This window comes from Athene noctua, chromosome 5 (assembly GCF_965140245.1).
Source record: "Athene noctua chromosome 5, bAthNoc1.hap1.1, whole genome shotgun sequence".
NCBI classification, from domain to species: domain Eukaryota; kingdom Metazoa; phylum Chordata; class Aves; order Strigiformes; family Strigidae; genus Athene; species Athene noctua.
Genome location: NC_134041.1, coordinates 35,900,416 through 35,926,425, shown reverse-complemented (window position 1 = coordinate 35,926,425; position 26,010 = coordinate 35,900,416).

Below are 26,010 nucleotides of genomic sequence, written 5' to 3'. Positions count from 1 at the left end.
AAAATATTCCTCTAGAATTTTCAGTAAGCTTTTTGTTACATTCACATTCTTTTTCCACCAATTATTAGGCCTAACATAAAGGACACAGCCAGCATAAAGATGAACCAATAACCAAATTGTATTTGATACAAAAGGGTCAGTACATGGGTGAGCACTGGGGGTACAAACAAGTCAGATTTATATATAATCGACATCAATCCCACTGACCCCAACAACGACACCACAGGACCAATAATGGGTGGAATAAATGGTGAAACCCAGTCTCTCATAGAAAGGACAGGAGACAAATGAGCCAACAAACCAAATAGATAAGACTAAGGAAGTTACATATTGAATCTCTACACAGCCCATGTTTACAAAGGCCAGACCTGACCCCAGCTCCAGGGAGGCAGGAGGTCCATTCCCAACAGAAAACTCTGCAAAGTGCATCCACCTCACAGACAGACACTGCCCCTTCCTGCAGGTGGTCCCAGCTTTTATCCCTAAAGTGGGACACCGGACCTTGTTTACTTAATGCAGACACCTGGGGCTCATTTACCCCATGGCTCTGCAAGGCAGGCCAAACCCTGGAGGGAAGCCTAAAGGCAAACTCACCCCCCCTTTGTGAAGGGCTGTGGGAATCACCCATATGTCAACCTTAATTTGGGGCTTGGGGTTGAAACCCCAGCATTTCACTCGGCCCCTTGACATATGGGTGGACCACAGCCCTCACACAATCTCTAAGTGTGACATCTTTATCTTGTATTCAGCTACAGATGCTGCCACAGTCATCTCAGCTGTTTCTTCATATTCTTCACTGTTGTGGTCTTTTTCATTGGAAGATCAGTGTGACTGTGGATCTGAAACTGATGTCATCTGCTCAGCACAGTTCAGCGTCAACTTGTATTCCAGCCCATATGCTGCCCATTCGGGTCAAATACATTTGTCACAGGAGTGACTTCATATTCCCGGCAGTGCCACACGAGATCTAGAAGACAAAACCTTAGACCATCGTTATTCCCGCAAATAACATTTATTTGTGGGGACATGTTCCCATTTTTTCTGACCAGGCTTCATGATTAGGATGGTGTTATCTTTTCCTACAGCTATTACTTCAGCTGGCTCAGGGGGGCCACTCGGCCCTTGGACCCATACTTTTGCCCCATTACTAAAGTTGGTGAATCCAAATCCTTTGTCTCCACGAACAGTAGTGACTTGGGGTGAGTCCCCCTTCCTCACCATTGTTTACAAAATTGGTAATATTGATAGCTGTGCTACTCTTATCATTGGGTTGAATAACTAAATCTTGTTCGCCATTATTCAGCAGGATTACTTTGATCTCTCCCTGGTAGTCTGCATCAATCACTCCTCCCATTACCTGAACGCCTTTTAGGGCTAGGATTGAGTGAGCAGTTATTAAGCCAAAGTGTCTTGGAGGAATTTGGATTCCTATCCCAGTGTTAATAACCCTCGTCTGGCCTCGATTTATCTTTACCAGTTCTGATGCATAAAGGTCTAGCCCAGCAGCCTCTGGAGTGTCTCTGTAGGGGGCCATTGCACCTGGAACCATTTCCCAGTAGGTCAAAGTTTCAGTTACCATTAGAGGCTTTATTTTCAGATTGGGCATAGTCATATGCATCAAGGGTGTCTCCATCTCCCCAATGGGTCTATTGTTGAGGGTGCGGAGCACATCCATGAGCTTAGCTATCCATTGGGATAGGTTTCCATTTCCCAGATTTTTTAACTGCTCCTTTAAAAGCCCATTCATGTGTTCAATTAATCCTGCAGCCTGTGAATAGTATGGGATATGGAAGATCCACTGAATGTTATGCTGCTTGCATATTGCTGTACAAATTTATTTTGGAAATGGGACCCATTATCAGTTTATATTTGTAAGGGGATGTCATAGTATAGGATCATTATATCTATGGTAGAGGTAGTACTAGGGTGCGTGGCTTTTCTGCAGGGATAAGCAATCAAGTACCCTGAATATGTGTCAGCTGTGGTGCAGATGTATTTGCACCCTCAGTCCTGGGGTAAAGAGCCAATATAGTCCATCTACCAGATTTGTCCTGGCAATTTCCCTCTTCCCAATTCTCCTTTTACTATATTTGGTACCGGGCGCTTATGAGTATGATGGCACACAGGGCATTGGGCAATTATTGTTCTGATCATATCCAGTGACGTAACTATGCCATGCTCTTGGGCCCACTTGTAAGTGGCCTTTTCCCCAAGATGCCCACATTTCTGGTGTGCCCATTTTGCCAAGCCTTCATGGTCTCCTTCCTGAGGGAACTCCAGTCTGGCTTGGGAAATCTTTGCCTGGTTATCAGTGACAGAATTGTAAAGACGCTCAAGTGAATTTATATTACTATGAGCATCTACATGGAATACGGTCACCTTGGTTCTTTGAACCAATTCCCAAATATCTTTCCATATTGCCTTTCCCCAGACCGTTTTAGAATAAATTTTCCAATCTTTGGCTACCCATGTTGGCAGCCAAGTAGCCAATCCATTTGCCACTGACCAAGAATCGGTGTATAGGTGACACTCCCCTAAAACCTCATGGTTTAAAGCTGTATATGCTGCATATAACTCAGCATATTGGCTACTTTCCCCTTCTCCTGTGGTCTCCAGAAATTTCCCTGAATGAGGATGATAAGCCGCTGCCTTCCAAAACGTTTTCCCTCCTATATATTTAGCTGACCCATCTGTAAACCATGCGTGTTCCCTTTCAAGAGGTAGCAGCTGATGCAGGGTCTTCCCCCATTGCACAGGGGATTCCTGTTCAACTATAGGATCAGGCTTTATCTCTTGATCCTGCATGGGGGCAGCCACTACTTGCTCATGGAGGGCAGCAATACCACCAGGTCCCACCCTTGCTCTGTCCTGGATGTACCATTTCCATTTTATAATGCTCGATTCTTGCGCATGCCCTATTCGGTGAGTCTTCGGGGAGCTTTTAACCCACTGCATAATAGGGATTTGGGGGTGCAGGGCCACCTTGTGGCCTATTGTGAGCTGCTCGGTTTCTATCAAGGCCCAACAACAGGCTAACAGTTGTTTCTCAAAGGGCGTGTAATTATGCCCTGCCTCTGGTAATTTTCTTCCCCAAAATCCTAAGGGAACTCTTCCCTTGTTTCTGCCAGAGGCTCCAAATAACATATGACCCATTTACAGATTCAATTCTACTTCGCCATCCTTCATGGGCCATAAGTCCAAAGCCCTTTGAATAGCCTCTTTTGCCAATTCAAAGGCAGCCTGCTGCTCATTTCCCCATTCAAATTCATACTTTTTGCGAGTTACTTTGTATAATGGGGCCAGAATTTGTCCTAAATAGGGAATATGTTGTCTCCAGAAACCAAACAGTCCGATAAATCTCTGCGCCTCCTTCTTATTCTGTGGTATAGCAAAGTCAAGAATCTTTTGCTGAGCTTTAGGTAGTATTTCTTGATGACCACAGTTCCAATGTATTCCTAGGAATTTAACTGTCTGAGATGGCCCTTGGATCTTAGCAGGATTAGTCTCCCAACCTTTCTGCCTCATATGTGTTAGCAGTACTTCGAGCGTTTGTTGTAATTCACACTCATTGGTCCCCTGAATCAGGATGACATCAATACGGTGGATCATTTGCATATGAGAAGGGAGCTGTACCTCATCCAGGTGCTCAGCCACTCACTATTCTATGGCAAACAGTTGGACTATGCGCCCATCCTTGAGGCAACCTGGTAAAGGTGTACTGCCGTCCTTCCCATGTAAACGCAAATTGATCCCAATGCTCTCCTGCAATCGGAACCCTAAAATAAGCATTGGCCAAGTCAATGAGAGCATACCACATACCAGGATGCCTCTGAACTCTTTCTATTAAAGTGATCATATCAGGTACAGCTGTCACAAGAGGTGGGGTGCTCTTGTTCAGTTCTCTATAATCCACAGTCATTCTCCAGGATCTATCAGCCTTTTTGACTGGCCAGATTGGACTATTCCACATTGTGGTAGTCAGTTTTAAAACCCCTGCAGCCAGTAAATCTTTGATTGTTTGGGAAATTTCTTCATGACCGCCTGGAATCCTATACTCTTTCATGGTTACTACCTTGTTCACAGTTGGGATCTGAACCAGAGGCATCTTTATCTTACCTACTAAAACTTGGTTAGTGATGTAACTCTTTACCCCAAATTGATAACGACCATCAAGAAGATTCAATGTAAGTCCCTTTAGAATATCTATTCCAATTGTATACTCTGGGATCAGAACAATTATGACTGTATACTGTCGTTTCGGAAGATTTCCAATTTTCATATCAATTTGGGTTTGTACTGCTTCAATTTGTTTTCCACCCAGTCCTGTAATAATCACAGACTGACCTTTAAATTTCTTCGGATTTCCATAAATGAAGGAGGCCTCCGCTCCAGTATATACTAGAGCCTTCACTATTTGAGAGGACCGTTTTTTCCGAGTATTTGTAGCTCCACATGGGGTCATCGGTCCTCCCGCACCCAATGTACCGGAGCTTGGCCAATATTTCAATATGCATTACAGTACCTACTGTCTCTTGAGGGGTACAGGTCAGAACACTGCTGCCATTTGTGATTCTTCCCCAGAACAACTGAACTGCTCCCAGAAGGCCCACCATGAGCAAAGGCAGGATCCTGTTGAGGAACCAGAGGGGGTGCCGTAGGCTGAACAGTTTCTGACCAGTGTGCTTGAAATTCTGCACTTTTCTACAGGGTTTTTATAACCCTCTCTGTTTGTACAGCCTCCATAATTCACTGGTGTCAAGACCATCAGTTTTAGCAAGAGGTACGCCATCTTTCAATAAAGCTTTAAACAATTGTCCTCGAGACAGCTGACAGTTAAGTTTACACAGAACCAAGACACCCGACGTGGTATACTCCCAGGGGCCCCATTGATGTCGGAATTCTCAATAGCCCTGACACTCCTGGGGAGTCCATTCTCTAAGGTCACCTAGCTGATGCATTTTCTCAAGTACATCTCTAATGGGATTTCCTGTTTCACTCAGTAAGAGAGTTACAAGAACATTCTTATAAGCCGGTGGAGCAGTTCTAATGATTGCATTTCTCATAGGCACAGAATCGAAGTTGCGTCAACAAGGCCTACATGAATGGCCAGTTTCATTCCTTCTTCCTTCAATCACGGTATATCATCCTGCAGAGTATACCATGGCTGGGCAGAACCTGGCCAGCAATTCTCTAAGGGGTATTTTGCCTTGCACCCCACAGCAGCTAAAGCCAAAAGATCAGTATTGCCATCATTAGTCCGAAACGCTTCCTGCACCAGAGGGTCTGAACTCAGAGTTACAAACTTTCTGCAGTCAAAATTAGGCAGGCTAACCCCTGATGCTCCCTGATCATATAAACGTACCATCCAAGCAAGCAGTGGCTCTCCTGGTCTCTGACTGAACCATGCAAGGATATCACTGATTTCTTGCTGAGTGAAATCTTCCATTGTAGGTCTCTTTACTGGTGGCTCACCCTCAGAAAATTCCACCTTCCTCCTGATGACTGGTCTCACATCTGCAGAGTCAATCTGAGGCATCAGCCCCATCAGACTCTGCAGGGTATCAGATATCATCATCTGAGTCATCAGGGTTATGGTGTACATCCACCCGTATAACCTCTGAGTGGACCTTCTTATGACTACATTGTCCCCATCTCTTCCCATGCTGTCACCGGGCAACTCATACTGTATCCTTCTCGGGTACAGTTCGAGAAGTGTCTAGTTTATCAGTAAGGAGCTTGTTTACAGATTCTAATGTCATAATCTGAACTCGCATAAGGGAACATTCAGCCAGTAAGTGATCTTTTTGCTGGTGCTCTTTCTTATATGCTGTTAACAGGATCCATCCCCATCTCCCAGATGTTACAGCACCATGTGCCTTACTGGAGAATTTTTGAATATTTTCTTAATACATCCTGCGATTCAGCCTCCGCCAACCGCTTCTCCCACTGTTCACATGATCCCCCAAATTTAATCCATTCAAGGACCAGTGAACTATACACAGGATCTTCCCAACTAGGAACTGCAGATGGGGCCAGCCTCATTGTCAATTTTATTTTGCCAATTATTAGGCCTAGCATAAAGGACATCGCCAGCACAAAGATGAACCAATAGCCAAATCGTATTTGATACAAAAGGGTCAGTACATGGGTGAGCACTGGGGGTACAAACAAGTCAGTCAGATTATACATAATTGACATCAATCCCACTGACCCCAACAACGACACCACAGGACCAATAATGGGTGGAATAAATGGTGAAACCCAGTCTCTCATAGAAAGGACAGGAGACAAATGAGCCAACAAACCAAATAGATAAGACTAAGGAAGTTACATATTGAATCTCTACACAGCCCATGTTTACAAAGGCCAGACCTGACCCCAGCTCCAGGGAGGCAGGGGGTCCTTTCCCAACAGAAAACTCTGCAAAGTGCATCCACCTCACAGACAGACACTGCCCCTTCCTGCAGGTGGTCCCATCTTTTATCCCCAAGTGGGACACCTGACCCTTGTTTACTTAATGCAGATGCCTGGGGCTCATTTACCCCATGGCTCTGTCTGCAAGGCAGGCCAAACCTTGGAGGGAAGCCTAAAGGCAAACTCACCCCCCCTTTGTGAAGGGCTGTGGGAATCACCCATATGTCAACCTTAATTTGGGGCTTGGGGTTGAAACCCCAACATTTCAATTCTTTGTTCTCAATTTAATCTATATGTATTTTAATTTTTTTTTCTTTCTCTCTTGGCACAGATATTTTGTCTGGTGTTTTTTGTCTTTGACCTTGCAGTTGTTTTGACTGTTCTTACTGTGCTGGCTGAGTTAGCAAGAGCCCCAGTCTGCCTGCTGTGTCCAGGGGAAATTGGGCACACAAGGCACAAGGACCTCAGTAATCAGGAGCCGAGTTTTTTTTCTCTAAAGCTTTCTTCTTCCATATTTTTCTAGTGGTCTCTATTACTGATCTTCATATTCAAATGGACAATTTTCTTTTTCTTGTTAGGGAAGTGTCAATTTTTAATTTTTTTCTTTAGAGCAAGAGAAATTAAACTTCAAGTGTGAAAGTTTGTTCAAGACTGCTCAGGTTCATATATTTGAAGTATTTATTTTTTTACATCTCTTCCAGAATGGTTGGATTCTCCTTGCTCAGATTGCTATGTAGGTCTCAGACAATATACATTTATATATAAAAATGTATAAGTGGCTTTCAGGGAAATTCTGCTTGCAACCTGTGCAGCTTCCTGGCATTCCTGCCAGCTGAAGGAGCATATGACTCCACAGCTCCCAGGTGTTGTGGCTCTAGAGGAATACTATCATGCTGATAGCATAGGCAACATGGATGCTTGTTTCTGATGTTTGCATCTCAGGGAGCTCCACAAACTGTAGAAGTGGGAATGTAGTAAAGTTTCTCAGGGTTGGATTTCTAAGGACAGTTTCAATTCAATATAAATAAATATTTTGCTTTGAATTTGAAAATAAAATTGAAAAATTAGTTCTAGGAAATATGGTAATTTGTTTTTACTGTTTTAAACGACTTTAAACTTGGAAAACATAAATTTTAAGTTTCAACCTGTTTCTTTGGGGACTTTCCTAAAATTTACTGCATTTCCTTACAGTGGAGTTTCACAACCAGCTTCAGGTGATGGATTTGGCACTGCTGTGCACAGGCAGCTTCTCCTTCTTTTTCCCACACACTGCTCCCTTGGCTGTGTCATCTCACTTTTTTTCCCTGGGTGGTTAAAATAACTGTGCAGATGTGTAGTGAGTCGCATGAGTTGGCGGAAAGCAATTTTTTCCCCTCCAGAGTTAAATTTCAATCATCGAGTCAGTGAACAGATTTGCCTCACCAGGTCCAAGCAAGTGTGAGATATCAGTGGGAAGAGATGGCTGCAGGCAGAAGGGAGGCAGGATTGCCCCCAGATTTCATGTGATTTTACACTGGCTTACACTGATCATGCACATGGCACTTATTTCTTGTTCTTCGCCTCTCTCCCTGTCTCATTTCCCCAGGTGCCTGCTCTCCCTGCCTGTAACTGTTTATTGAGTCCTTGGTTTATTTGCAGAAGAAATAAAGTTATTCAATAAAGATTTTAAAAATGAAGATATTCAGCTAGTAGCTGCATAAGTATGTGTATTGGAAATTTTATCTTTGCAGTGCTAGTCTGTGTTGCAATATCTGTGATATATCACTGTTCCCTTTACATTATAACAGATTGTCTATTATAGAGGCAAAATTTAATAAGGGCATGTACATTAACATTATGGCATAATTTCCTGGCTGTCAGACAGGAGATATTTTGAATGTTAAACTGTGTTTGATATGTTAATATATGATGTAAGTACCAAATGAGGCTCTATTAACATCACTTGCTTAAACATTTTCCAATTTTCCTGTTAAGTCAGAGTGTGGGGAAAAAAAAGTACTTGGTTTGAAGTGAAGAAATTGGGAGCTATTTGATATACTTTAATAGCAGCCCAGTTGTTTCTGTCAGTAGCTATCTGTGTGAAAATCAAGCAAGTAGGAGAACGCATCTTGTTAATGGTATAAGCACTAGCAGTGATGAGTCCACGCACAGCAGCTTTCTACTCAACAGAATAAAATGAAATATAATTGTCATCATACCCTTGTTCAGAGTCATCATTTAAAAATAGATGGGCTCTGCGAGGCAACTATTCCACCTTGCCTCTTGAATTTACGCTTCCAAGTTATCTGCATATTTCCTTTTTATGTAACATGTACAATGTGCTATTTAAAGGAACTGTAAAAGATTTAGCAAAATTGAGAAGCACTGTGTTTTCATAGATCAACAACCCGAGAGGCAAATTCCACATCTACCAGTGGCCTTCATTTTGACTAGGGTCAAATTGCTTCCCTTTTTTCCTCTAGTAGCATCTATATTGTTTCTATACCACTTTTAAGCTCATTTGGTTAGGTATATCTTATTCTGGGTTGGTAAAATCCAGATGTGATGAAACTATGAGCCTCTAGTCCCCTTTGGAGTCTGAGGTGGTACCAACATGGAAATAATAATTATAATAATTATTAATAATAATAGTATGAAAGTATAAACATAACTGCTTATGCATATATTTTTACTAGATTTAAGCAGTTGCTTAATATTTTATAAAACTACAGGTTACCCAGCTAAAGGGCAATTGTATCTGTCTTCTAGTACAAAGAAGAGCAAATATTATAATGCCTGAAAAGACACTGAGGAAATCTTAAAATCAGGCTTCATTATGCCTAAATACTAGGTACAGTTCAATGGTGGCTGTATCTAATCTTCACTCTTCGTATTACTGCTTTTATGTATAAATGTATATATGTATATTCTATGCTTGACTATATAATGGCTGAAATACATATGTATAATTAAGTTATAGCAGAATCTTGATATGGTCTGTCCTCAGAAGGGTTAATGTCCAGGATGTGAGCCTCTGCACAGGGCTGACACTGAGCTACAGTAAACTAGAGATTTGTCTTTGTTAATCATATGTGATATTTAAACTAATTTCCCACCTTCATAGTTTTTCTACCTTTGGTGCAACAACTGGTATTATCAGAAGCAGAGCTGTTAAAAATAGAAAAAGGAGCCAAATTTGCCTTCTGCCCATAGCCAGTGAACTAAATATTTCCTTTCTGCTTTATGAATTGTTTGGAGATACCCTGAAAACAACTAAGCAAAACTTTAAATCTGTTCATGCTTTAGTTATGGTAACAACATTATCCACTCTGTCTGATGCTGTCAAAATTGTCTCACTAAAATCAGTGAGAAAACTTTATGCATGAATGTTGTGGTTGTTTTTTTTGTTGGGTTGTTTGGTTTTTTTTTTTAATAAAGCATTTTATAAAGATCTCTTTCTGTTCTAGCTTCACTTTTAGGAGACACTTTTCAATCACAATCACATGCCAGAGATTTAAGACCAATAAGAGCATCAACAATCACAAAGGGCAGTCAAATCTGATCTTTATTTCAGAAATGCTACAGGGATTTTCAGCTCCAGAGTCCTCAGTTGTTCTGTCCTGAGCAATAAAACAACCCACAGAGGACTCTGAATAATTCCTGCCTGAAGGTTGCACAAGATTTCTGAACGCATAGGGTTTGATTCTGCAAAATCATTAACAGAAATGTTTAAGGTGATTGGTGTTGGGGGTTCAGCAGCAAAGATGCAAGGAATAAAATGTTCTTAATTATATGCATTCAGGAATTGTTCTGAATCCAAAGATACACAACTGCAGATGCGAATGCTGTGCTTCAGCAGGGGAAGGAAAGATGTAACTGACAGCAGAAAAATAACGCCAACATACCTGTTTTTCATGATGCTAAGACTATGAGGATTCAAGTAGCTGATACAATAGTAATTTTCCTAGCTGTGCACACTACAACTTACACTATTCCTTTTGAGTCCTATGCCCTTCATATTATTCATGCATACCCCATAAGGAGAGGATATCCTAGGACTCAGGTAGAAAAGGAGAGTTTACAGCTTTTGGAAGAAGGGGCTAGCAACTCACAATGACTACAAAGACGCTGTGAGGCTATGCAGGGTGGAAGTCAGGAGGTCTAAAGACCAGCTGGAAATTAACCTGGCTTCAGCAATGAAGGATAACAAGAAATGTTTCTATAAGTATGTCAGTAGCAAAAGAAAGATCAGAGAGAGTCTCCATCCCCTGCTAGATGCAGGAGGAAACACGGTAACAAGTGATGAGGAGAAGGCTGAGGTGCTCAATGCCTTCTTTGCCTCAGTCTTTAATAACAAGACTAGTTGTACTGAGGGAACCCAGCCTCCTCAGCCAGAACACAGAGACTGGGAGAACGACCCCCCCCACATTCCAGGAGGAGACAGTCAGTGACCTGCTGCATCACACAGACACACACAAGTCTATGGGACCAGATGGGATACACCCGAGGGTGCTGAAGGAGCTGGCTGGGGGGCTCACCAAGCCCCTTTCCATCATTTACCAGCAGTCCTGACTGACCAGGGAGGTCCCGACCATTGGAAATTGGCCAGTGTGATGCCCATATATAAGAAGGGTAGGAAGGATGATCCAGGAAATTACAGGCCTGTCAGCTTGACTTCTGTACCTGGGAAGCTGATGGAGCAGCTCGTCCTAAACACCATCATGCAACACCTGAGGGACAACCAGATGCTCAGGCCCAGTCATCATGGGTTTATGAAAGGCAGGTCCTGCCTGACAAAACTGATCTCCTTCTACGACAGGGCGACCTGCTTATTGGATGAGGGAAAGGCTGTGGATGTTGTCTACCTTGACTTCAGTAAGGCCTTTGACACCGTTTCCCACAGCATTCTCCCTGGAGAAACTGGCTGCTTGTGGCTTGGATAGGCAGATACTTCCCAGGGTAAAAAACTGTCTGGATGGCCGGGCCCAAAGAGTTGTGGTAAATGGAGTTAAATCCAGTTGGCAGCCGGTCACGAGTGGTGTCCCCTAGGGCTCGGTTTTGGGGCCACTCCTGTTTAACATCTTTATTAATGATCTGGACGAGGGGATCGAGTGCACCCTCAGTCAGTTTGCAGATGACACCAAGTTGGGTGGGAGTGTTGATCTGCTCGAGGGTAGGGAGGCTCTGCGGAGAGACCTGGACAGGCTGGAGCCATGGGCTGAGGCCAACTGGAGGAGTTTCAATAAGACCAAATGCCAGGGGCTGCACTTGGGCCACAACAACCCCAGCAGCGCTACAGGCTTGGGGAGGAGTGGCTGGAGAGTTGCCAGTCAGAGAGGGACCTGGGGGTGTTGATTGACAGCCAGCTGAACAGGAGCCAGCAGTGTGCCCAGGTGCCCAAGAAGGCCAATGGCATCCTGGCTTGTGTCAGCAATACCGTGGCCAGCAGGAACAGGGAAGGGATTTCACCCCTGTACTCAGCACTGGTGAGGCTGCACCTCGATGACTGTGTTCAGTTTTGGGCCCCTCACTAGAAAAAGGGCATTGAATGACTCGAGCATGTCCAGAGAAGGGCAACGGTGAAGGGTCTGGAGCACAGGTCTGATGGGGAGGGGCTGAGGGAACTCAGGGGGTTTAGTCTGGCGAAGAGAAGGTTGAGGGGAGACCTCATCGCCCTCTACAACTCCATGAAAGGAGGCTGCAGAGAGATGGGGATGAGTCTCTTGAACATAGTAGTAAACGATAGGACAAGAGGGAATGGCCTCAAGCTGCACCAGGGCAGGGTCAGACTGACTCTTAGGAAGCATTTATTTGCAGAAGGGGTTGTTGGACGTTGGAATGGGCTGCCCAGGGCAGGGATGGAATCCCCATCCCTGGAGGGGTTGAAGAGTTAGGTTAACCCAGTGCTGAGGGATCTGGTGGAGTTGGGAACTGTCAGTGTGAGGTTAAGGGTTGGACTGGAGGATCTTCAAGGTCTTTTCCAACCAAGTTGATTCTGTGATTCTTTGATTCTGTGACTTCCTCCATAAGGAAGAACTCCATCATAATAGTCAGACTTTCATATGATTAACTTAATTAAGTACATAAGATCATCCACCATTGCTCTTATTCTGGTTTTCAGTAACTCCTTAAATAAGCTATTAAAATAATGACTGCTCAGTGATATGTTTTGGGGATTTTTTTGACAGCCATTGGAATGTTTTACAAATAAATTACCACGTGGGAGTTGCAGCAAAAAAGTGTGATTTTTTTTTCTTTTTTAAAAAAGATATTGAAACAGGTAATCACAAGTGATGAAACTGAAATCAGACAACAGAGAGAAAAATGAGTTTTGACAAAACCAGAGCCGTTCTGCAAAACCACTGACACTTCTGTGCACAGACCTTTGAAAACTTGTGGGTTTTTTTCTTCAGCCATCTAATTTGTGCAATTCTAAGTTTGGGCTTTGGGGCATTTACAGTACACAGTACATCAGTCCAAAGATATACTGTGAATTGATGATGTTGGTTATGGAAGCAATGGCCACTCTGATTTGTGAAAGGAGAAATGGAAGTTAGTTGAAGGTGGTCAAAAAGGACCAGGTCACAGGAACAAGGGGGGAAGTTAAAAATTAAATGGCTGTTTTCTGTTGTATTGATCTTCATACGGTGTACAGTCACAGGTTCCCAGCAGATTTGTCTTACCATATCATTCAAGGTTAGGTGTAATTTGCTGTTGCCAAGCAGATATTTCACCCAGTGCATGTTGAATGTTCAGGACACGCTGCTTTCATAGAGGCTTTCTCAGTTTTGGTTGTCCTTATATTACTGTCCTCATACATGTATACTAACTAGTCTTTCGTAGATTTGTAGATCATCAAACTGTCAAGCTTTTTAAAATCCACTGGAATATGACCAATTAAATAGATTAATTTCCTAGTACTTTTTTAGACACAAGAAGAAAAGCAAATTAAGCAAAAGCAGATTTCAAGGAAAACTAGATGAAAAAGGCTCAGGCAATGGACAGTAGTGATTAAATTTCTCATATTGTAACTTCCAGATAACCTGAAGTCTACACCATTTGTGTGTAATGTCTCTTCATTAGAGGTAAAAGATTACTGCAGAAGAAGTACAAGTACAGGGTTATGTTGCACATAACCTGGGCCAGATGCTACTGGGGCTGCATAATGTCCCAACCTCTACATCTACTGCACTCGAGGGAAAGAGAGGAGAGACTTATAACTGTGGGGACCACAAAAACCCAGTGCCTACCTTTCTTTCATACAACCACCCGAGAGAAACTGCCTTATTTAAAATGAGGATGTAGTAAACTTATTTCATAAGGCAAATATCACTGTAAATGATTTTCCATTAGGTGAATTCAAATGTTATCACTCATGCAGCATTAACAATTTCATAGAAACAATGCTCTGCTGACTTTGGACTTAGGTGTGGGAAACATTCTGATATCAGTCAGATTTCAGCTCAGCAATGCTCTCAAACATATTTAACTTCTAGGATCTCAGGAATCCCACTGGACTGACATGGACTTCTGGCATACTCAAATTCATCAATACTTAAGTGACATGCAATGTCTAATATTGGGGAATATCTAATGCTATAATTATAGTCTTAATGGACAATTAAGAATTTAACAAAAATAAAAGCACAGTTAGTTACTGGGTGGTCTGTCATGAGTGTGAGCTGTAGTTCTTGGTGAAAGTGTGGACACAGTTTTACTGAAGGGTATAAGGCTGGATATTCTTTTGTTCGTTTTACTTGTTTTCCCATGTTGTGATAGCATTCAGAAGATTTTCAAGAGTATTAAAGGTACTCTTTAAAGTTGTAAACTTCTTCTTTCCTTAAAACATTTTGAGTTAGTTCTGGGAGGTACTAGCAAAGCCTACTCTGTAGGTCTCTAAATTCAACAGAAAGGTTCAAATTAATTCTACTTGTATGATCGATCACATCCAATATGAGTAGATCTCATGGCAATGTCTGAAAAGAGCTTTATAAATTTGCTTCAATCCCGATCTAAAATTCCTTAGCTATTTTTGTTATGACTCCAGCTGTGACTGAACCCTTTGGTCAAACTGCAGAAAAAAATGTATAAGCTGTAAATGAATATGATAGATAAATAAAATGGGTGATTCCAACAGAAAACTATGCAGAGTAATGGACAAGAGAGAAAATTATGAGACTCAAAGAGGGCAAGTCTATTAAATCTCTCTTAATACAAGCATTGTTGAAATCATTCCTTGCCTTGGTCAAGAAAGGTAAAATACTTTTGATAAACTATTGGATATTACATCTTTGATTTATTTCACTTTTGAATTCAGTAAATGAAGTAAACTATATTGACTTCAGTAAAATATTTGATACAAAGTCACATTCCAAAATTATTGGTTAGGATGAAGATGATGGAGAATAATACAACAGTCTTGAGCTAGATATAGAGAGAGCTAAGGAATTCCCTTGTTGGGAGATAATGGACATGTGAGCAATCCTACACATGTGCACGCCTCGGCAAGGACATAGAACAAAGAACTCAGCAACCAACTCCAGGAGATGTGTTGGGCAGAGAAAGACATTTGAGTGTGGCGCTTATTATCCAATCGTGAGAAGGCTCGAAGCACGTGGACAAAGCTAACTGTCCAATCATAAGGATTGTACCACGTATCATTCACGTGCACAAGAGAAACCTATAAAAGGGCTTGCTTACCTTCAATAAATGGGCATTGCTTGATCATACTGGTCATGTGCGTGTCCATAGCTCCCGCATCTGGCGCCCAAACAGGGACCCTCAAGATTGGCACAAGTCTTCGCTGAGGACTCGACAGAGGTGCAATCGAGGGTGGAAAGCCAGTCGAAACTGATCCAGACTCTGCCCCGGGGTCTGAAGGTGAGAAGCAGCACGCTATAATTTGGGTTGAAGATCCGCGAAAAGAAGCAATGGCCAGGGAGTAATGGGGTCTGTTCTCGGCAGGGACAAGCAAGCAGTGGTGAAAGTCCTCCAAGATATTCTCTCCATGAGAGGCATAAAATACGATAAGTCCACCCTGAAAGGCTTGGTGAAATGGAGTCGGGAAAGAGGACTTATCTCCAGTGCAGGTCTCATATTTGAGATACCTACCTGGGAATCCATAGGAAAAAAGCTTTGGGACACAATCAGTGAGGGGGGAAAGTCGGCAGAAGAAGTGAGAGACTATCCCGTGCTCTGGAAGCTGATCCGCGAGACAATGGAGGAGCTGAGCAATGACCGCGTGGCTGGCGACCGTGTGGCTGGCAACCACGCAGCTGGTACTTCCGCTTTTGCAGCGGTAAAAGTGGCTTCTGGCTCTGATTTGCCGCCTCCAGTGCCTGCGCCGCTGGCAGATCCCATCACGTTATGTCAGCAGAAAAACCCATTTGCTTCATCGGGGCCGCGACAAGCAGCGGGGGTTAGACCGGGAGCTGCAAGGGCGGGAGCGGGAGATGCCGGAAGTGCACCTGGTGCTGAGAGAGAGGAGGGTGAGGGGAGAGCGGGGGAGACACCGGAGCCCAGCGGTGGGCAGAGCGCGGATGGGAACGTGGGCGGGACCGATGTATCACCGCCTGCGCCTTCCTCGCCAGGAGAGAAACCCCCGCCTCACAAGTCGGCGTTTCAAACAAAGAAACTTCACTCGTGCAACTTATAGACAAGCTTGAAAAACTGGCTGCAACACGGGAGGAGAAGATGGAGCACAGATCGTGTACCTTTTCATCTGGCATGCAACCACAACTGTCTGCTCCTGACCTGCCACCTGACTATTCAGTTCCAGTACCTGCTTCTAATCCATTCTTGTTATCATCACAGGCGGAGGCTGCGCTTCCTTCGTCTCACCCTACAACTTCACATCTTTTTTCTTCACAGGTGCAGAGTGCCTCTGTGGCCACACGCCGATGGAAAGGGTTTATTAGAGATGCTATAGTGGAGGGGTCCTTTATTCCTGAAAGCGTACAAGCGTTCCCTGTTTCTATTAATAATGTTAGCGGTACTAATGAATGGGATCCTTTAGATTGGAAATTGCTTGAAAAGGCTAGATCTTCAGTAATGCAAAATGGTCTTCATCATCAATTAACAAAACAAATTATTAATTATATTTTTTCATCATCACTGTTAATTCCAAAAGATATTGATCAAATAGCAGCAGTTATATTAACTCCATCTCAAAAAATGTTGTTTGAAAGTGCATGGGCTAAATTAGCTAATAATGAGCAAGCTCTGCCGCGACCACAAGGCGATCCACCTTATCTCATTCAAGTGCAAGTGTTGTTAGGTACAGGACCCTTTGCAACAGTAGATCTGCAAGTCAGTGTCTCTAATGAAGTGTTGCGACTATCGCAGTCAATAGCTTGTCAAGCCCTAATGTCTGTGCCTGATACAGAAGGGAAACTGTTGCAACAACTAGTTCACACTCTTGATCAGAGAAGCGTTGTCTACTTTATTATTCACATCAGAAGTCACCAATCCAAAGAAGGATTAGGGTATGGAAATGAACTAGCTGATCAATTGGTTGCTCCGGTCTGGTCTGGGCCCTCTCCAAATTTGTTTGCACAAGCTAGAGAATCTCACAATTTTTTGCATCAGTCAGCAAAAATGTTGCATAAACAATTTAAAATTCCTCTTGCGGATGCGAAAGGCATTGTTGCCTCTTGCCCATCCTGTCAAGAAATAGGGTTTGGCCTGGGAACAGGAGTTAACCCACGGGGCCTATCACCTTTGCAATTGTGGCAAATGGATGTTACTCACATAGCAGAATTTGGTAGGTTAAAATATGTACACATTGTTATTGATACCTTCTTCATGACTATTTGGGCTACAGCTCAAGCTGGAGAGACAGCTAAACATGTTGAAAAACACTTATATAGTTCTTTTGCTGTACTTGGGGTGCCAAGAAAGATCAAAACAGACAATGGTCCAGCATATATTTCTGGACGCTTCCAACACTTCTGTATCTTATGGGGCATCAAACACTGCACAGGAATTCCACACTCTCCCACTGGACAAGCAATCGTCGATCGGGCTCATCAAACTCTGAAGCAAATGCTTCAAAAACAAAAAGGGGGAATGTCAGGTATGATGCCAACTGAATGATTAAATAAAGTTTTATATGTTTTGAATTTTTTGAGGCTTACAGGAGAACGTCAGGAACCACCGATGATGATTCACAGTTTAGCAATAAAGGGTGATGCTGAACAATCTATGGGCACACAGCAACCGTTAGTTATGATCAAAAACTTAAATACTGGGCAGTGGGAAGGACCTGTTAAAGTACAGTTAACAGGCAGAGGTTATATGTGTTTGCTTACAGATCATGGCTTACGGTGGGTTCCATCTCTCTGGGTGAGGCCTTGGAAAGAAGGTCAAGCTCGCAATCCTAAGCCTTGCAGTGGTTCTAATCGATTAATGCTCATACATTCTGAATGTGTTTATTGAAATCCCTTCCAAACCAGTAGGGGCCCAAGTTACATAGGAAAGTTAACTGTGTTCACAGGGCAGTTGAAGAAGTTGTTACAAGGGGGAATTGTTGGAATTGTTGTAATCATTGTAATTGTTATCTTTGTTATTGTTTTGCCATGCTTAGTTTGTTGTATTAACAATCATTGCAAAAAAGCCCGCATGGAATGTGGGTTGCTCAAAACCAAAAAGAGGGATATGTTGGGAGATAATGGACATGTGAGCAATCCTACACATGTGCACACCTCGGCAAGGACATAGAACAAAGAACTCAGCAACCAACTCCAGGAGATGGGTTAGGTGGAGAAAGACATTTGAGTGTGGCGCTTATTATCCAATCGTGAGAAGGCTTGAAGCGTGTGGACAAAGCTAACTGTCCAGTCATAAGGATTGTACCACATACCGTTCACGTGCACAAAAGGAACCTATAAAAGAGCTTGCTTTCCTTCAGTAAATGGGCATTGCTTGATCATACTGGTCATGTGCTTGTCCATAGCTCCCGCATTCCCTTAAAGACTGAGCTGTAAAATGGGATGTTGCTCTGAGAACTTTTCAAAACAGAGCCTTAGGATCAATTTTATTGGCTATGTTCATTAACATACATCCAAAAAAAAAAAAAAAAAAAAAAAGAAAATGCAAAGCACAGTAAGTAATTATGTGCCAGAGTCATTTACTAAAGGTTTTGTATAATAATGTTTTTTGGGATACCAGATCCCAAGACTGTCCCTTCCAGCATCATATTGGTAAATAGAAATCTGTGTTACTAAGAGGTATCCAATTGTTTTGCTCGTGTCTCAGGCACTGGCTGGATCTCTCCAGAGCTACAGTGTCAGGGTGAAGAACACAATGGGGGCAGACATGCCCATGCTCCAGCCATGTCCCCCACTGTGCCTTCTAGGCAGGTGGTGGCCTATGAGCCAGCCACCCATTCCCATAGGTATTGGTTTGGCTTGGTGAGTATGGACTAGCCACTGAGGATAACATTCAAATGTCACCATTAATGTTTTAATGTTTGTGGACACTTTGTGGAGGTAAGGGGTTTGGGGGCTTGCTTTGTTTGTTTGTTTCTTTTGCCTTTCCATTTTCTCCAACTTCAGATGAATGTGTCACTTCCATCCTCATTGCTGCAATGAATGTGCTGTCCTTTTTTCTCAGCTCTGGTATCATGTTCAGAGGAAACTCAGTGTCTGAAGACCTGCCTCATTGCTTTTTCTGAGCCTTGCCCCCTATTTATCAGTGTAATAAAATAGCTGCAAGCTGCCTCCATAGGAATTTGTTTGGTTGGTCAGTTTGGCTTGTTTTTATAAACATGCCAGGTGATTTATTTGAGAGTTTTCATATCAGGTTCACCTGACAAAACATTGCTATAATAATTTGTAATTTGTTTCCATTTATGTGTTCTTTTTAGCACCACTAATAAATAGATGAATTACATTAATCCTTTCTGCCATGTATAGAAATGTTTTTTTCCCCCTCCATATTTCAACTCAGTCCCTAGTCATATAATTCTTTGCAGAGTTATAAAAATGTGGGGAAAAAAAATATTTTTAGTCTTTTTTTAGAAGTAGTAGTGATATTCTATTTTTTTTTTCTCACGGGGACACCAAACATCTGGCTTCAAAGATAATGGCAGTAACAATTATTTGCATCATAGCCCAAGCTAACTTGATAGCTGAAAGCTGCTATTATTATCTCTCAGTCTCCTAACCTGTCCCCAGCGAGACAACAATGTATGAAATGCTCTGCTGTTTTTCTCTGTGATACTAAACTTCATGATATGCATGTGACCTGACACTGAAGAAAATTGGCTGCAAGGTTGCCTTTTGTGTTTGTTTTATATACACAAATTAATCATGTAGACCAAATCAAAATAAATAAAAACAAATTTAAATTATGTTTCTCAAAAGAGAAGTGCAAAGTCATAATAAATTCCCCTAATAGACTGTCAGCTGCTCAGAGGCTTTGCCTGCAGAGGGAAATTTTTACCTCAGAAGAACAGAGGTAATAATGAGTCAAGTTGTTCTTGCTCATTATCATGAGAAGAATCCACAGGGTGAACAGCTCAGATAGTTTATCCAAGTCACAGTTCTGCCACTTTTATTAATATGATCAAACATATTTACTCAGTGCGTCAGACCAGTGTTACTTCCCAACATCAAGTACACAGCTGCAAGACAGATCTAAGACACTACTCCCATGGCAGTGCCCTTTAGGGCTCCACTGACCCCTCTGAGCAGCTTCCACTCTGTGCCAGCCTGTCTCTGGAGTGGGAGTTGTACATGGTTACAGAGGACTGAGGGAGGATGCTTCAAATCCTCCTTCACTCAGTGCCAATTTTCTTCTAAGCTCTGAGGTGCTCCTTCTGAAATTTCTATGGAGAGATGAGGAATTCAAACAGGTTAGAAAACATTAAAAGGTCTGATTTTCAAACTCTGCAGTTTTATTAATACATTTGTATAACTTAGAATATATTCATCTAGAACAGGTTATATAGGCAGGAAAAGCAAGTGATAAGATCCAGACGGGATAAACAACTATTTTTAGTATTGTCTCCTAACCTTTCCATTGTCTTCCTGAAAATTACAGTCCTCATACAACACTCTGTCAAACAGCTACCAAAACCCATACAGAATGTAAGTTTTATGAGTTCAACCATCAAAAAACTACTGCCACCACTTTTTAGACTGATGCTTGTTGCCCCTCCTTTAAATTCTGCAAGACTGTTTCAACCCCGTGGAAATCACGCGCACACATTTTGGCACCTCTGTGTTTGCATGCGTCTGTATACTGTCTCCAAGTGGTATTTTTAAACAAAAAATATCTTGAACTAGCTGACATGGATTATTTTGCTTTGTAAAAGGAGCAATTTGGCATGGACATTTCCCCATGCTGTTATGAACAATAAATAGCTCCATCATTACCAAGGCTTTCACATTGTCAGCTGTTATAACACCCGTGTACATATCCAGTGCAAGTATTCTGTCAGACTTTTTATTATATATATCCATGCTTGGGTATATCTCAGCTATATCTCTCAGTACTCCCTTATTTCTGATACAGATTTTTCTCTGTCCCCTCAGAACTGTCATTTGCTCTCTTTTATTACTGTGAAATATTTGCAGGGTGATAGCTGAATCATAAAGCACAGGTCAGGGAACAGTACCCTGTGTTCACAACATGCAAATCTCGTTCCTCCCCTTTCCCATCCTTTTTGGCTTTTTGGATTTACAATGTCTTGTTTTCCTTTCTCTGGGTCCTTGTGCTATGTGGTGTTTCCCATATTTAGAGCTTGGCAGGCTGAGAAATGTATCTTGGTTCTAGCAACAGACTGCAGACTCTTGGCACAATTGCCTGCACAGATGCAAATATACTGAAAGGACTCGTTATCTGAGAAAACCTTAGCTCTTCAAAGGCAAACAAACCTCTTCTTTTTTTTCTCCCCTTCTTTCCACTGCACTACTCTTCCATTTAAAAATAAGGCAAGAATACCATTTTCGAAATACCTTCCATGCTTCACAAAAACACAGCGAGCTCACAACCTTTGTTTCCTCTCCTAAACATCCCATAAATCCTATGCAATCCCCAAATGCTCCTCCCCTGCATCCCCGAAAGCATCCCCTGCCCCTAGGCAGTGATGTCCCTCAGACTGGGAGATGGCCTGGAGAACAGTGAATCACCCAGCCCAAGGGGCAGATGGTCTCCCAGGTACAGCCAGGTTGGGTAATGGGTTACTGGGGTTCATCCCATTTCTCCCTGCCCTGCCTTGTACCCCTGTGCTCCTTCACATCTATGGAGAGCAGTCTTTTATCACATAACATAACAATGGTTCAAAACAATAGTCAAGTTTGGAGGGCTTTTTTGTTGTGTTGTCCTGAAAAGGTAATGGAATTATTTTGCATAAAACCCACTTCATTTCAGACAAATGCTGAACCCCATTTGGAATAGAGGAGCTGAAAAAAAAATTCATTCACCAACCAGAAAATAAATAATATCAAGGCTGACTAGGGTGAAAGTAATGACAATATGAGAGATGGCTGATGTTTTTATGGCCCTGTGCTTTACTAAATAGAGAAAAGAAGTATCCAGCCATGAACCAAAGAATAGACAGTGCACGAGTAGAGAGCTTAAGAGGGCAAAACAAAACTTCTGTATATCTTAATTTTACAGTATAATGCAGAGATGAAACTGAGGCTAAAATGCTCTTAATGTCTCTAAGACACGATTAAAATCTTTGAATTCACTGTGATTTTTCAAGTGCAGGTTGAACTGAGCTGAAGGAATGTTAATCAAGTGAGGAAGAATGTAGCTCAGAATCAGGACGATACTCAAAATATGTTCTGCTGACCACCTTTGTCATAACTGTTAACATGATCTAAGTCATGTCATTGTCTTAGTGACACTAGAGGAAATAGGACATACTTTGAATGTTCTTCTTGCTGTCGCGGATGAAAGTATTGACACGGTAATGATTTAGAAAAATAATCTAGATTTATTAATAACTAACAACTATCCATCAATACAAAATAGCTCAGAAAGAAAAGCGACTTATTCAGGTTCTAAAATGACAATATTCACTCTAACTTACTTAACGGTACCTTAATTTATACACATATGTACATGCGCATACACAAACCAGACATATACATACAGAAACAAAGGGGTTTGGGTTCGGTAAAATGAACACAAAAGGGACAAGCACACAGGAACAAGGGTAAGGGTACATACCCACACACACACACACACCAATAAACAGGTGAAATAGAAGCTAGCTCAAAGAAAATTTCCCTCACGAGTTTAGAGCAAATACTCACAATTCCTTGGCATTCCTCAACGGGCGATAATTGAGACTCGAGCGGGGGGACTTCGCCCTGGCCTTCCGTCTGGAGCAGACGACACCTTAAGGGTTTTGGTACCTGAGAGACGTCCCAGCTCAGGGGAGATGCTGGTCACAGGCCGCTGCGATCCAGGAGAGCTCAAAGGGCCTCTCTGGTGGTTGCAGTTTATAGGGTCCAAGATAATTGACTTTTGTCAAATACTATCTGGTGCCTTCCGGCAGTTGCACAAGAATTTGATAAACATGCAACCCTGTTATTGTTCCATCTGATCACATCCCAGGCACAGGTGTGTCAGGCCATCAGGAGATGACGGGCCATTATAACCTTTTCCAAGCAATTGGGAGGGGCAGGAGCCAGTCTCGTCAAGGTTATCAGTCCTTATCTCCACAGACTGGTGTATGGCTTGGGGGAATGTGGATGGAATCACACCTGGCACCAAGCAGCCCAACAAGGACAGCAGGGAGGGGTAAGAATTGCACCACCACGCCTTATTTTCTTATTTTGTTCTCCATCCAAGATGATCAAAGAGGAAGAGGAAACAGCAATTAGGAACTAAAAATAACATTAGCAACATTAGATTTTTCTGCCAGAAGATAGATCTTTGGGAGTAGACTTCAGGTATTTAGCCAGATATTTCATTTCAAAGTATCTGACATATGAAACAAACGCAAGAAAAAGTTATTTGAAAAAAAAATGAGGATCAATGTGACAGCACCATTGTGCATCCTGGTTTCCAAACAATTTGAGTCTGGGGATGATTTTCCTAGCCTTTGGCATGCACAAAAATAAATGTTTCTTTTAAGAATAAAAGTTGACAGCTGTTTATGATGAAGCAGAAGGCTCTTTCTTTCGAACTTACCAGGATACCTCCCTGAGTTAAATAATTTTTCTACTGGCTCAAGAGTAGATTTATAGGCACCAGATGCAGAAAAATGTTAAGTGACCTTCTCTTCCCTACAGGAGTTCCCACAAAGCTAAACAGTCAAAAACAAATGGGGCCTCAGCACACATAAATGCAGTGCTGGTGAAGCATGACATAATTTTAAAAATGAAATGCATCCAGCCACATGCAGACACTCATTCATAGAAATGACACTGCACATGCTGTCATCTGCATGAGTGTAGCTTAACGAGTATGTGGCCACAGGTTGGGGGAGCAGGGACCAGTTTACTTTCTAGGTTTTCTTACCCACATTTGAACACTTGAGGGAATTTCCAGGCCAGTAACGGAGCGGAGACCTGTGCAAGATGGACTCCTGTCAGGGTGGCACATTAAATCTTTTGCAGTGTCTAACAACACTTATTTTCTAACTACACTTTGCTTTACTACTTGTGAAACTAAATAGTATGCTCTAGTAGTGACTAGAGGGTAAGATGCTGGTGAGATCAGGAGACCATAACTAGAATTGTAATGATCCATAGGAGGACAGAAGGAAATATCAAAGTAGGTGGACAAAATTCACGAATGACCTACAAAATAATGACCTACAAAAGCCTGTCATGAACCACATAATGCAATCAAGAAAAAAAAAAAAAAAAAAAATCTCAGACTGCCGATCAGAAAAAGGCTCTGTGCCAAACTCCTCCCTCTCTTCTCAAGCTTGTTTGGTGAGTCTAGCATGAGGGCTATCTACATACCTGAAGCTTTGCTTTGTTTTCCTTGATTTCCTTGACTGTTATATAGTCTCTTCCAAAACATTTTCAAACTCAGGAGATAGTATTTCTTTTTAATCATTTCCTTAACAAAAAGAAAAGGAAAGGGATACCAAAAAAAAAAAACCACACAAACAAACAAACAAACAAACAAAAAACCCCCCAACCCTAGTTTCTGAATGTTGTCGAAACTCAACTGAACTCCCTGGAACAATGGAGAATTAGCATCATTTAAGGGACTGACCAACCTTATCTTGAACTTCCATCTAAACATTTGCTTTCAAGAAGATCCATGAAGACTATTTAAAATGTCTGTGCAATAGGAGTCATTAGTCTTCCCTGTCAAAATCATGGAGACTGTAAATCTGTCAGGTAGGATTAGAGAGATCTTTTTTTAGAGATGAAATTACTTTTGGAAATACATTCGGCCACATGCATTTTGATAAGACTAAGTGACCAAGGGCAACTCTGACAGAAATGCCTATAGTGAATTTCAGTAGGACCTGAGTTCCTCTGTCAGTTTTGAAATGAGGATAGTAGTTGCAAAGTTATTTGGGTACTTCTGAGCTTTAAGGAAGGCATTGTTTTATACCTCATTCAAAAGCTAACAGTCCTAAACACACGGTCCTTTTGGAAACAGTTCAAGGTGTGCCATTCAATTGTGCTTTTTTTGCTGGCATTTGATTTGTGTGGGAGTACAGCTCTGTTCAGTCCCTGTAGTGGTCTGCTGGATCCCACACCTGTCATTCTTAAAAATACAGTGCCTGTTTTTATATCTGGGTGGGATCTCTAATTGTTACAGGGTTTGAGATCTGTAATTACTGTAGTGTTGGGATCTCCAGTTACTGCAGTGCTGAAGTACCATCGTTGTTAACAGTGTCTTTAAATTATTTGTTATGTCAGCCAGAGAAGGTGTAGCTAGATTCAGTATAACTCTGGCTTTCTGATAAATCATTCACTGTTAGCGTAAAGGTAATAGAATAACATTTTTCTCTTTTAAGAAGTTTTAGGCAGAGGGTAATCTGTGGTTTAAAGATCCAGTTGTATGTTTTATACAAGAGATACCATATTGTTATACTATTTATTCACTCTAGCTGAATATAAATAAAATTGTTAAAAAAACAATTTTGGCTTTGTGTTTTTATTGTTTTTGTCCCCTTTTTTCAAACAAAACCCCTGGAGATTTTTCACTTCAAGCTGTATTTGAAGTAGTGTATCCAAGGGTTCATTTTTCAGAGGAGGTCATGGTGACTCATATATGTAGCCAGGCAATTGTGCGAGATAATGGTAAAGATAATGCTCAGAGCTAGCTGCTGTATAGATTTAAAAATTAGCCTTTATCTAAATAAATGCTACCTGAAAGGACATTGTAAAGAAGTTGGTGCTGGCTCTCTTCTCACTGGTGATTAGTGACAGAACAAGAGGGAATGGCTTTAAACTGCAACAGGGAGGTTTAGACTGCACATTAGGAGAAAATTTTTCACAGGAAGAGTGGTCAGAGGGTGGAATAGGCTGCCCAGGGAGGGGGTGGAGTCACCGGCCCTGGATGTGTTTAAGGGTGGTTTAGATGAGATGTTGAGGGATATGGTGTAGGGGAGAACTTGTAGAGTAGGGCTGGTGGTTGGACTCGATTGTTACTGATTTTATTATTAACGGATCAAATTGTGTTTGA